The following is a 10,411-nucleotide window of genomic DNA, read 5'->3' on the forward strand; positions in this document are numbered from 1 at the left end:
CTACGCCCTGAGCTGTAATAACATGGCCCAGAAATTTGACTTCCGTCAACCAGAAGTCACACTTGCTAAACTTGGCGTATAACTCGTGCTCCTTCAACTTCTCGAGTACCAAACGGAGATGCTGCTCATGTTCTTCTTCGGACTTTGAATAGATAAGTATGTCGTCGATGAAAACCACAACAAACTTGTCGAGAAATTCCATGAACACTTTGTTCATCAGATTCATGAAGAATGCGGGTGCGTTGGTAAGTCCGAAAGACATAACCGTGCACTCATACAGCCCGTACCGAGTGGTGAAGGTCGTCTTTGGAATATCCTCTTCCCGAATTCTTAGCTAGTGGTAGCCTGATCGCAGGTCTATCTTAGAAAACACCTTAGCTCCCTTCAGTTGATCGAACAAGTCATCGATCCGTGGTAAAGGATATTTATTCTTGATTGTGACCTCGTTGAGTGCGCGATAATCGACGCACATCCTCTTCGTCTTATCCTTTTTCTCCACAAAAATGACTGGAGCACCCCAAGGTGAAGTACTCGTTCGAATGCACCATTTCTGCAGTTGCTCATCAACCTGCTTCTTGACCTCTGCCAGTTCATTGGCTGCCATCCTCTACGGTCTCTTGTAGATTGGAGTGGTTCCCGGTGCCAAATCAATCCAGAATTCAATCTCTCTCTTGGGTGGCATGGTAGTGAGGTCTTCGGGAAACACTTTTGGGTACTCGCCGGCTATGGGGATTTCATCCAATTTCCTCGAATTCTTCTCCACAGTGACCACTGGGATTTCCGCCTCAATCTAATTCAAGGAGACCCCTTGCTTTGGTGAGACTAGAGATTTGAACACTACGGTTTCTCCCTTCTCGTTGGTCAAGGCGACTGTGCGATTCGCACAATCAATGACTCCCTTGAACTTGGTCAGTCAATCCATCCCAAGAATGACATCTAGGTCTTTGGAGTTAAGAAGAATGAGGTTGGCTAGAAATGGTGATATTTGAATTTCTATTAGCACTGAAGGGCTAAAATTGACCGAGGTTGAACTATTTCCCGGGGTATGAACCCTCATTGGTGTACTAAGCTCTTCTTTCCTTAACCCATTCATCCCCACAAACTTCTTTGAAATGAACGAATGCGTTGCACCAGAATCAAAAAGTACTGTTGCAGGGATTGAGTTAACAGGAAACGTACCCAGTACGACCTCTGGTGCTGCTTGCGCCTCCTCTGCAGACGCGTGGTTGACACGAGCCTGGACGAACCTTGGCCCGGCACGCCTAGGCTTTGGGCATTTGTCGGCGAAGTGACCAAGCTCACCACAGTTGAAGCAGGACCCTGGCTTTGTTCTGGTCTCCTTCTTGGCTTGCGCGGGCGGAGCTGACTGTGCTGGTGCCACTAGTGGGCGTGGAGCTACACCGCGGTGGGGCTGACCTCCATGGTGGTTCTGACTACCACTGGCGCCCTGGTGAAAGTTGCTTGAGTTGAACGGGCGGTGCTGGCGGACGATCATGGTGGTAGGTCCACCCTGCTGTCCGGGAGTGAAGCGCGGTCGCTGATGGTTTCCTTGGCTGGACCGAAACTGTGCCGCCTTTCTCTTCCTGTCCATTTTGTTGCGCTGATCCTCCTGACGGATTGCCTTGTCAACCAGCCTTTCAAAGTCGGCGTAGTCTCCAGATATCAACTGGTTGGTTAGCTCATCATCCAGACCTGCTAGGAATTTCTCCTGCTTCTAGGCGTCAGTGCGGACATCCTCCGGTGCATATCGCGCGAGGCGATTGAACTCATGGAGATACTCTGTCACTGTCCTGTTGCTCTGATGGAGTGCCCGGAATTCCCTCTTCTTTTGTGCCACGACCCCGTCTGGCACCTGCGCCTTCCTGAAGCTGCGACAGAACTTTGCCCAAGTGACTTCCGTGCCTGGCGGACGTGTGGCCATGTGGTTGTCCCACCGAGCTGACGCGGGACCTTGGAGCTGGTGTGTGGCGAAAGCGACCTTCTCCTGATCATTGCACTGCAGGAGATTCAGCTTCTTCTCTATGGCATGGACCCAGTCATTTGCCTCCATGGGGTTGGTGGTGCTGGAGAAAGTGGGTGGCCTGACACGTAGAAATTCTGGCAGTTTGGATTGAGGGGGAGGGGGACCAAACTGCTGGTGATGCTGTTCGGCGTGCTGTTGCATCCTCTGGTGCATCTGTTGGTGCTGCTGCTGCATCTGTTGCATCATGGCTGCCATCATCTGAGTCTGATGTGCCATCACTTGGGCCAGCGTCGGATTCTCGGGAAGTGGTGGCGGACTATTGTCGGAATCACTGTTGGGGTGCACACCATCAGTGCGCTCTTCGCCGTTGCTGCCCTCGCCTGTTGTGCGGGTGCCATTCCTGGTGTAGACCATCTAGAGGAAGAGCAGACGGGGAAACGGAGAAAAACAGATACTCAGGAACTAAGCTTTATTATATAGAAATTTAAACTGCAATTGTTCTGATCTGAATTAAAACACTTAAACAGCAAGCAACCATCCTTATTAAGACAGCCATATCATAGGCACATGATATCGACCGTCGACTGACCCCAAGCGAACAGACCTACACACACAAACTAGCAGACAGAAACTAAGCAGTCGATAAACTAAGGGAAATCGAGCCTAATGCTCGGAACGGCTCCTGCGGTCGGTGGAGTCGAAGGCGTCCTCCTGCTCGTCACCAGGTCCCTCTGAGCGACTCCTGGAGCCTGGCAGATATGTCTCGCCGCTGCCCGGCTCTGAGCCACTGGAACTGCTGCTGCTGCGGTCGCGGCTGCCACTGGGAGTAGCTGGCAACCAACCCCCATTGCCACTGGCGGGGCCCCTGACGGCTGATGCAGGCGCGAAGGAGAGAGCGGATGCCGGAGCTGACACGGGAACAGGAGCTGGAGCTGCTGGAGCTGCGGGTGGAGCTGGAGGAGCTGCGGGAGCTGCTGACGGAGGTGGGTACCTGGGCGCAAGCTGGATGCGCATGGGTGCCGTTGTCGACTTGCGGGGCGTAGTGCGGATCCGGACTCCTCTTGGCGTGGGTAGCCCCTTTAACTGAGCATTCTCCCTCTTCAGGCGCGCTATCTCGTCCTTCAGTGCGATGATCCTCACGAGCTTCCCATCATTCAAGGCCTTGGACGCCTTGTGCAGGTCCGAGTGCATCCTGTCCATCCCCCTCATCACAGCGCACATGTGAACAAAGGTGGTGTCGTTCTTGCCGGCTGTCGGACGGAAAGAACTGACATCGCTGCCGCTGGCTCGACGAGGGTGGATGCGGTACGCCGTGTCGTGGAAGATGTAGTTGTGGCGCTCCCGTACTCTGGCCATCATCAGGTATGCTGCCTCCTGACATGCGTGATCTGCTGTGCCTCCAGACGCCTCAACCACCATGTTAGCGAGGCAAGTACCCACATAGCCATGGACCTCCAGGCGGACACGGTGAGGAAGCTCGCCACTGAGCGGTGGAACAGTTGTGTACTCTGGCGCGTTGGGGTAGCCCACCACCAGTGTCATGCGTGCCAATTCTGCCACGAAATCATCCATGCCTTCTCCGCGGTGGTTGGGTGGGTGCTCGGCCATCTAGAGAAGACAAAGGAGTAGGATCAATGCATGCTCAAATCCAAATTAAATAAAGCAATAAAGGACTCAAATAAGAGAATCGAATAAGAGCGAAATTTTATGCAGAGATCATTTTGCATGAGAGCGAATAAATAAGACAGACTTACATCGCGATAAAGTAATGAGGAAATTAGATACATACTAATAATAACTATAAAAGCATAAATACCTTACAACCCATATTCCTGAGCTAGGACCTAATGCACTTCCCCCATCAAATCCCAACTGACTGTCGAAAATGTCTCAAATATTTTTACTAAAACCCTAGACTGACTTGTTTTGACAAATCTTACTCAAACGAGCGACCAAGATTTTTTCCCTTGAACCACAAGAACAGATCCCGAATTTTCCCGGAACAAATTCAATTGCAAAGAACTTATGCAATGAAAAGGATTCAGAGGGCTCCTAAGTTTCCATTTGGCTTGTCCTACGGTCAAGGTCGGCTCTGATACCAACTTGTCACGCCTAGAAATTCCCGAATAGAATTCCAAGCAGAATGTGCATTAAAACCCCAGTCCAGGACCGGCCGGGGTACACAAACAACAATGTTGACATACAGATCCACGTCTTACAAACATTATAAAAGTCTTACATAAATGCAACGGAAAAACGAAAGATAACAGGAGCTAAGCCTTGACTTGAACTGCAGCGGGAACACCACTCCACAGGCATCCTCGACGGCACGGACGAAGCCTACTCCTCGGAGAACCCGCCATCGGACACATACTCAAACTCTGGGGTTGGGGGGAAATAGAGCAAGACTGAGTACTATCCACTGTACTCAGCAAGTCATACCGGAATAGAGGTATGATGCAGGGATTTAACAAGGGATAGCTATACATGTTCATTTGCATAATGCTGGCATTTATAAACAGAAGTTGGATGCGAAAAACTGTTGTAATAATTTAACCAATATTAATCATCCACTGTCCAACGCTACCCCACGTTGCAACAGGCCCAACCATCCACCTGTACTATCCAATTTCATTAGACTAAACTAGGATAAGACTAATCACGGTGAATCTGGTTGACCGCCCATAACCGCGGGCACGGCTATTCGAATAGTTTTACTCTGATTAGAGGTGTACAATTGTACCCACAAGACACAGCCCCACGACACGTTTCCGTGCGCCGACATGCCACCACGACATATCGGAAAGAGGCCGTGACAGGACCCTTCGCATAACCCCCTCTAGCCAAGCACACCACACCTCAGGTTTCACCCCCGTCCCCAGCGGGCGACGGGCAGTCCCCTCTCGTGCCTAGGTGAATCCGGAAGCCGCATAGGCCGTCGCAGGGCCCATCCAAACTCCATCACGCCCACCCTTGCCTGGATGCGTCAGCTAGAGAAAAGCTACACTACAAGCCCAGCCGTTGCCCACGCTGGCTTGTGGTAAGCACGATAAATTCTTCCAGGGTTTCCCGTGAACCGGTCCTTAATTGCCATGGGTGCGACTAGCAAAACCATGCACCCACAGCCCACCATGTGATTCATTTTAATTAACCAACACCAAAACGGTGGTACTAAACCAACATTACCATTTGAACCTAAAGTCTATATTTTAAAGAGATTTCCCCATTGTGTGCTAGTTGAACTAAGCATGGCTAAGCAATTCCTAGTCCAAAGTCTATTCATGTTAGGACCCAAGCTAACAAAGGAGCATGGTACCAAAATAGCATGGCTGTAACAATAGGTAAACATCCCATAGTATTATTGCAAAACAAATGCAGTATTTGAAAGAAAACATTAGGACATTTGCAATATAGGATCAACATGATCAAGTGACAGGCATGACTTGCCTTGCTCTGCTGCTGGAGGAACCTCGGCGACTATCTCGAAGTACACCGGAGCGTCGGAAGAGCCGGAATCTAACGACATACAAGGCAAACAATGCAAACAGGCTATAAGACTACTGAAACAGAGAACAAAACCATTTTTAATGGATTCTACACATTTTTCTTGATTTACTGAGACTTGAATGGGCTTAAACGGAGCTCGAATGAATTAGATATGAATTTTAGAAGATTCACTGTGTTTATTACTATAACAAAAAGTCCTTAAATAATTTATTGCACAATAAATCGCAGGGCTGACGTCATCAAGGGGGGCAGCGCCGACAGGCGGGGCCCGCATGTCAGTGGCGCAAGGGGAGAGAGGGGCGCCGGCAAGTGGGGCCCCCGGGTCAGCGGCACTAGGCGGCCGGTCCTCCGTGGACCGGGACCACGCGGGTGGTCCACCGCTGGTCCACCGGACCGACGGCCCAGATCGACCCAGGGCCGATCGGACGGGCGGCGGCGACCTGGCTCGGCTCGGCTCGACACAAGGCCGGCCGACCGGCCACGGCAAGGGCGTCGGCGCGCGCGCACGCACGCGTTGCCGGCGACGGCAACAGGCGGCGGCGGCGGCGGCGGCGCAAAGGCGGCGCGAAAGCGGCGGCGCTAAAGCGGCGGCTAGGAAGGAGAGGGAGGGGAATAGAGGGGAGGGGATGCCTCACCGAGGGTGGCCGGCGCGGAGGAAGACGACATCGAACGGCGACGGCGAGCCACGGGAGGACGACGGCAACCGGCGGACGAGCTTCGGGATGCCCTAAGGAAGGAAAAGAGAGAGATTAGAGGGAGGGAGATGAACCACGGCGGCCGGAATCCATGGCCGAAGGCGGCGGTAGGGGTAGAGCTCACCGGAGTGCGAGGGGATGCGGGTTCCGGCGACGGACCTCGACGGAGGAGGGGCAGACGGGGTGGAGTTCGGCCTCGCGAACCCGACGGCGGCGACGGCGCGGTGTGGCGATGACCCTAACAGCGGCTAGCGGCGGCCGGAGCAACGGCTAAGGCGGCGGCGGGCGGAAGCACGGCGCGGGAGCGATGGGGAGCACGAGGGAGTTCGGCGAGATGGGGAAAAAGAGAGAGGGGGTGACGGTGGAGCTTAAATAGGGGAGGGGAATCCCGGACTTGGCCGGTAGGGGCGGGATTTCGCCGGCCAACGTGGGGAGTGGGGGAGGAGAGAGAGGCGGGATTCGAAAATCGAATCCCGGCCATCTCGCGCGCGGGCGCGGGCGAGAGAGAGGGGGAGTGTGCGCGGGAGGTGCGGCGCATGCGCGGGCGTGGCCGACGTGGCCCGGAGGAGGCGTGGGCGCGGCGGCGGTTGCGGGCGCGGCGGCGCGGGCGTGAGGTGGGAGACGGGTCCGACAGGTGGGCCCCACCTGTCGGCGACCCCGGGTGAGAGGAGGGAGGCGGCCGGCCCGCGCGGCTTAGCTGGGCCTTGGCCTTCGGCCGGCCCAGCGGGAGGGGAGGGGAGGAAGGAGAATGGGCCGGCGGCCCATTCAAAAGAAAAGAGAAAGGAAAAGAAGGAAAAGGAAAAAGAATTTTCCAGGGATTAAATATTGCTTATGCTCCATTTTAATTGGTTAAATTTATTTCTAGGGCTCTGAAAATTCCACTAAAAATCTTGTTAGCGAATTTCGACATGTAGAACTCAAGAAAAATCCACATGCCAGTTTCGATTATTATTTGCATTAATTTATTAGGGTTTTCTCTTGATTTGCACCGGCATTTTCTTAGGGTCATTTATAAATTCAATTTTAGGCTTGGGAGGAGAACTTCAGGGTGTGACACCCAGTATCTCTCTCCCCCTTCATCCTTTTCCATCCGCCGTCCCTCCCCCCCCCCCTCTGTCCGCCACCCCTCCTAGTCCCTCTCTTTCCACCGCCGCCCCTCCTCCTCCTCTCTCCAGCTGCATCCTCTCCTCCTCGACACTTTCTCACCACTTCCGAGCTGTCTCTCTCTCTATAACCGTGCTGGATGTTAGGGGCCACCAGATTCAGGCTCCTTGAGGTCGGGGCTCACCGGATCCAGCCGCCGGGCAGCGACGCAGCTAATGTTTCAGCTTTTTATTTTTCACGATTTTTATTTTTTTTCGGATTTTTGTTTTTGCGTGCGGTCAACATAAGCACCCGCATACTAAAATCCGATTTTCGCGCGCGGTGCGTCACCCGCACGGTAAAATTGGATTTTTCGCAACCCTTCCGGGCAGACAGGCCAGAGATCCACACGCAAAAACTACTTTTGATCCATCTGGAACAATTGTTTTTTACTAGTGAGTGGCCTTATTTTGGTACCGATTGAGAAACCGGTACCTATAAGGGATTCTCAATTGGTACATATGGAGTGTTATGTAGTAGCAGTGATTAGTATGTGTTAAAAATTTTCTTACTGATATCATTTTCACTTTCACCCCAAGGCTAGCACTACGCAGTACCACTGTGCCGGTTGACCAAGTTCTACGACCAGGTCAAGTCGACAACGACACAGCGCCCACTAATTATCTCTGTCCATTCTACAGATAATGATCGTGGTGTGTCTACCTTCACCGTTCCCTGCCCACCAAGGCAAAAAATTCTCCAATCCAATAAATTCTCCACAGACAAAGACAGTGATGACACCACATGCAGATTTGCAACTAGCTAGGCCATCATCTCTGCACTCTCTAAAGCTTTGTCTGATGACGGATCATCATTCAATTCGTAGCTCCGATCCATCGTCTTCTTCCCGGCGACGACCCAGCCATGAACAACACAATGTCCTTGCTGCTTCTACTTCTTGGCCTCAGCATCCTTGCAATGAATTCTACCGCTGCTACCACCGATAATGGCCAGTTCATCTACACCGGGTTCGCCGGCGCCAACCTCACCCTCGACGGCGTAGCCACGGTCACTCCGGCAGGCCTCCTCCAGCTCACCAATGGCACCAGCGCGCTCAAAGCCCACGCGTTCCACCCTGATCCTTTGCACTTCCGCGACCTTCCGGTCGCCGGTGGTGGTGGCAGCGGCAATGGCAATGGCAACGATGTGCACTCCTTCTCCGTCTCCTTCGTCTTCGCCATCCTCTCCATCTACCCCAACCTGAGCTCCCATGGCATGGCCTTCTTCGTCTCCCCGACCAAGAACCTCTCCGCAGCAGCGCCGAGGAGCTACCTGGGCCTCTTCAGCAACAAGACTGATGGCGATGTGGCCAACCACATCTTCGTCGTCGAGCTCGACACCATCCAGAACACCGACTTCATGGACATCAACAACAACCATGTCGGCGTCGACATCAACAGCATCCGCTCCGTGAGATCCTACCCCACTGGCTACTACGACGATGGCGACAACGGTAACCTCAAGAACTTGACATTGAACAGCCATGAGCCGATGAGAATCTGGATCGATTACGACCAAGAAACCACACGGATCGACGTGACTGTTGCTCCGCTTGAGATATCAAAACCCAAAAGGCCCCTTGGCTCAGTGATCTACAATCTTTCTACAGTTTTAACTGATTCTGCATATGTTGGCTTCTCATCATCATCAGGTGACATTGACTCACAGTACTATGTGCTTGGCTGGAGCTTTGCCATCAATGGAGCTGCTCCGGCCATCGACATAAGCAAGCTGCCCAAGCTACCCAGAGAAGGCCCAAAGAGTTCATCCAAAGTAATGGAGATCACCCTGCCGATAGCCACTGCGATGTTCGTTCTTGTTATTGGCGTGATCGTTCTTCACTTGTTGCGAAGGCAGTTGAGATATGCTGAGCTGCGGGAAGATTGGGAGGTCGAGTTTGGTCCACATAGATTCTCTTACAAGGATTTGTTCGATGCGACGCAAGGTTTCAAGAACAAGTACCTACTTGGTTCAGGGGGGTTTGGGAGTGTGTATAGAGGAGTGCTAAAATCTTCAAGATAGAGGTTGCAGTGAAAAGGATATCTCATGAATCAAGGCAGGGTATCAAGGAGTTCATTGCAGAGGTTGTTAGCATTGGCCGTCTTAGGCATCGTAACCTAGTGCAACTACTTGGATACTGTCGGCGAAAAGGCAAACTTCTTTTGGTTTATGAATACATGCCGAATGGTAGCCTTGACAAGTATCTGCATGGACAAGAAGATAAAAACACCTTAGATTGGGCTCACAGGTTCCATATCATCAAGGGAATAGCATTAGGAGTGCTTTACCTTCATGAGGAGTGGGATCAAGTCGTCGTCCACCGAGATATCAAGGCAAGTAATGTGCTCCTTGATAGTGATATGAATGGACGGCTAGGAGATTTCGGCCTAGCAAAGTTGTATGACCATGGCGTCAACCCACAGACTACACATGTCGTCGGTACCATGGGCTACCTAGCACCTGAGCTAGCGCGCACAGGTAAAACATCCCCTCTTACTGACGTATTTGCATTTGGCGCGTTCCTTCTAGAGGTCACTTGTGGACGAAGACCCGTGGAGCATAACAGGCAAGATAACCGGGTAATGCTAGTTGACCGGGTGCTCGAGCATTGGCACAAGGGGTTACTGACAAAGGCGGTAGACGAAAGGTTACAAGGCGAGTTTGACACCGACGAGGCATGCTTGGTGCTGAAGCTAGGGCTGCTATGCTCACACCCGGTCCCTCAAGCAAGGCCTAGCATGAGGCAAGCCATGCAATACCTCGACGGAGACATGAAGATGCCGGAGCTGATACCGGCAAACCTAAGCTTCGGCATGCAGGCCATGATGTCCAATGAAGGGTTCGATTCGTACATGATGTCGTACCCATCGTCATCGATGGTGAGCCATGGCACATTCATGTCAGGACTCTCAGGAGGAAGGTGATAGCTAGCTGGCATGAAGGGGACGGTATGTGATCGATGGCGATTGATAATACCCGGTAAACTACTCAATTTGCTAGCTAGAAGTATATATGTACATTACTTATGTGATCATATATGCTGTTATTTAAACATTTTTACATCAGCGTGTGAATGAATGCTGCTCTTTTTTTTTTTTGTGCA

At 52.2% G+C, this 10,411-nt stretch overlaps 1 pseudogene; it reads left to right on the plus strand.

The window, feature by feature from the left end:
• The first annotated feature begins 8,049 nt into the window (after nt 1–8,049).
• Nucleotides 8,050–10,411, plus strand: LOC9272553 (L-type lectin-domain containing receptor kinase SIT2-like; annotated as a pseudogene).

This window comes from Oryza sativa, chromosome 7 (assembly GCF_034140825.1).
Source record: "Oryza sativa Japonica Group chromosome 7, ASM3414082v1".
Taxonomy (NCBI): domain Eukaryota; kingdom Viridiplantae; phylum Streptophyta; class Magnoliopsida; order Poales; family Poaceae; genus Oryza; species Oryza sativa.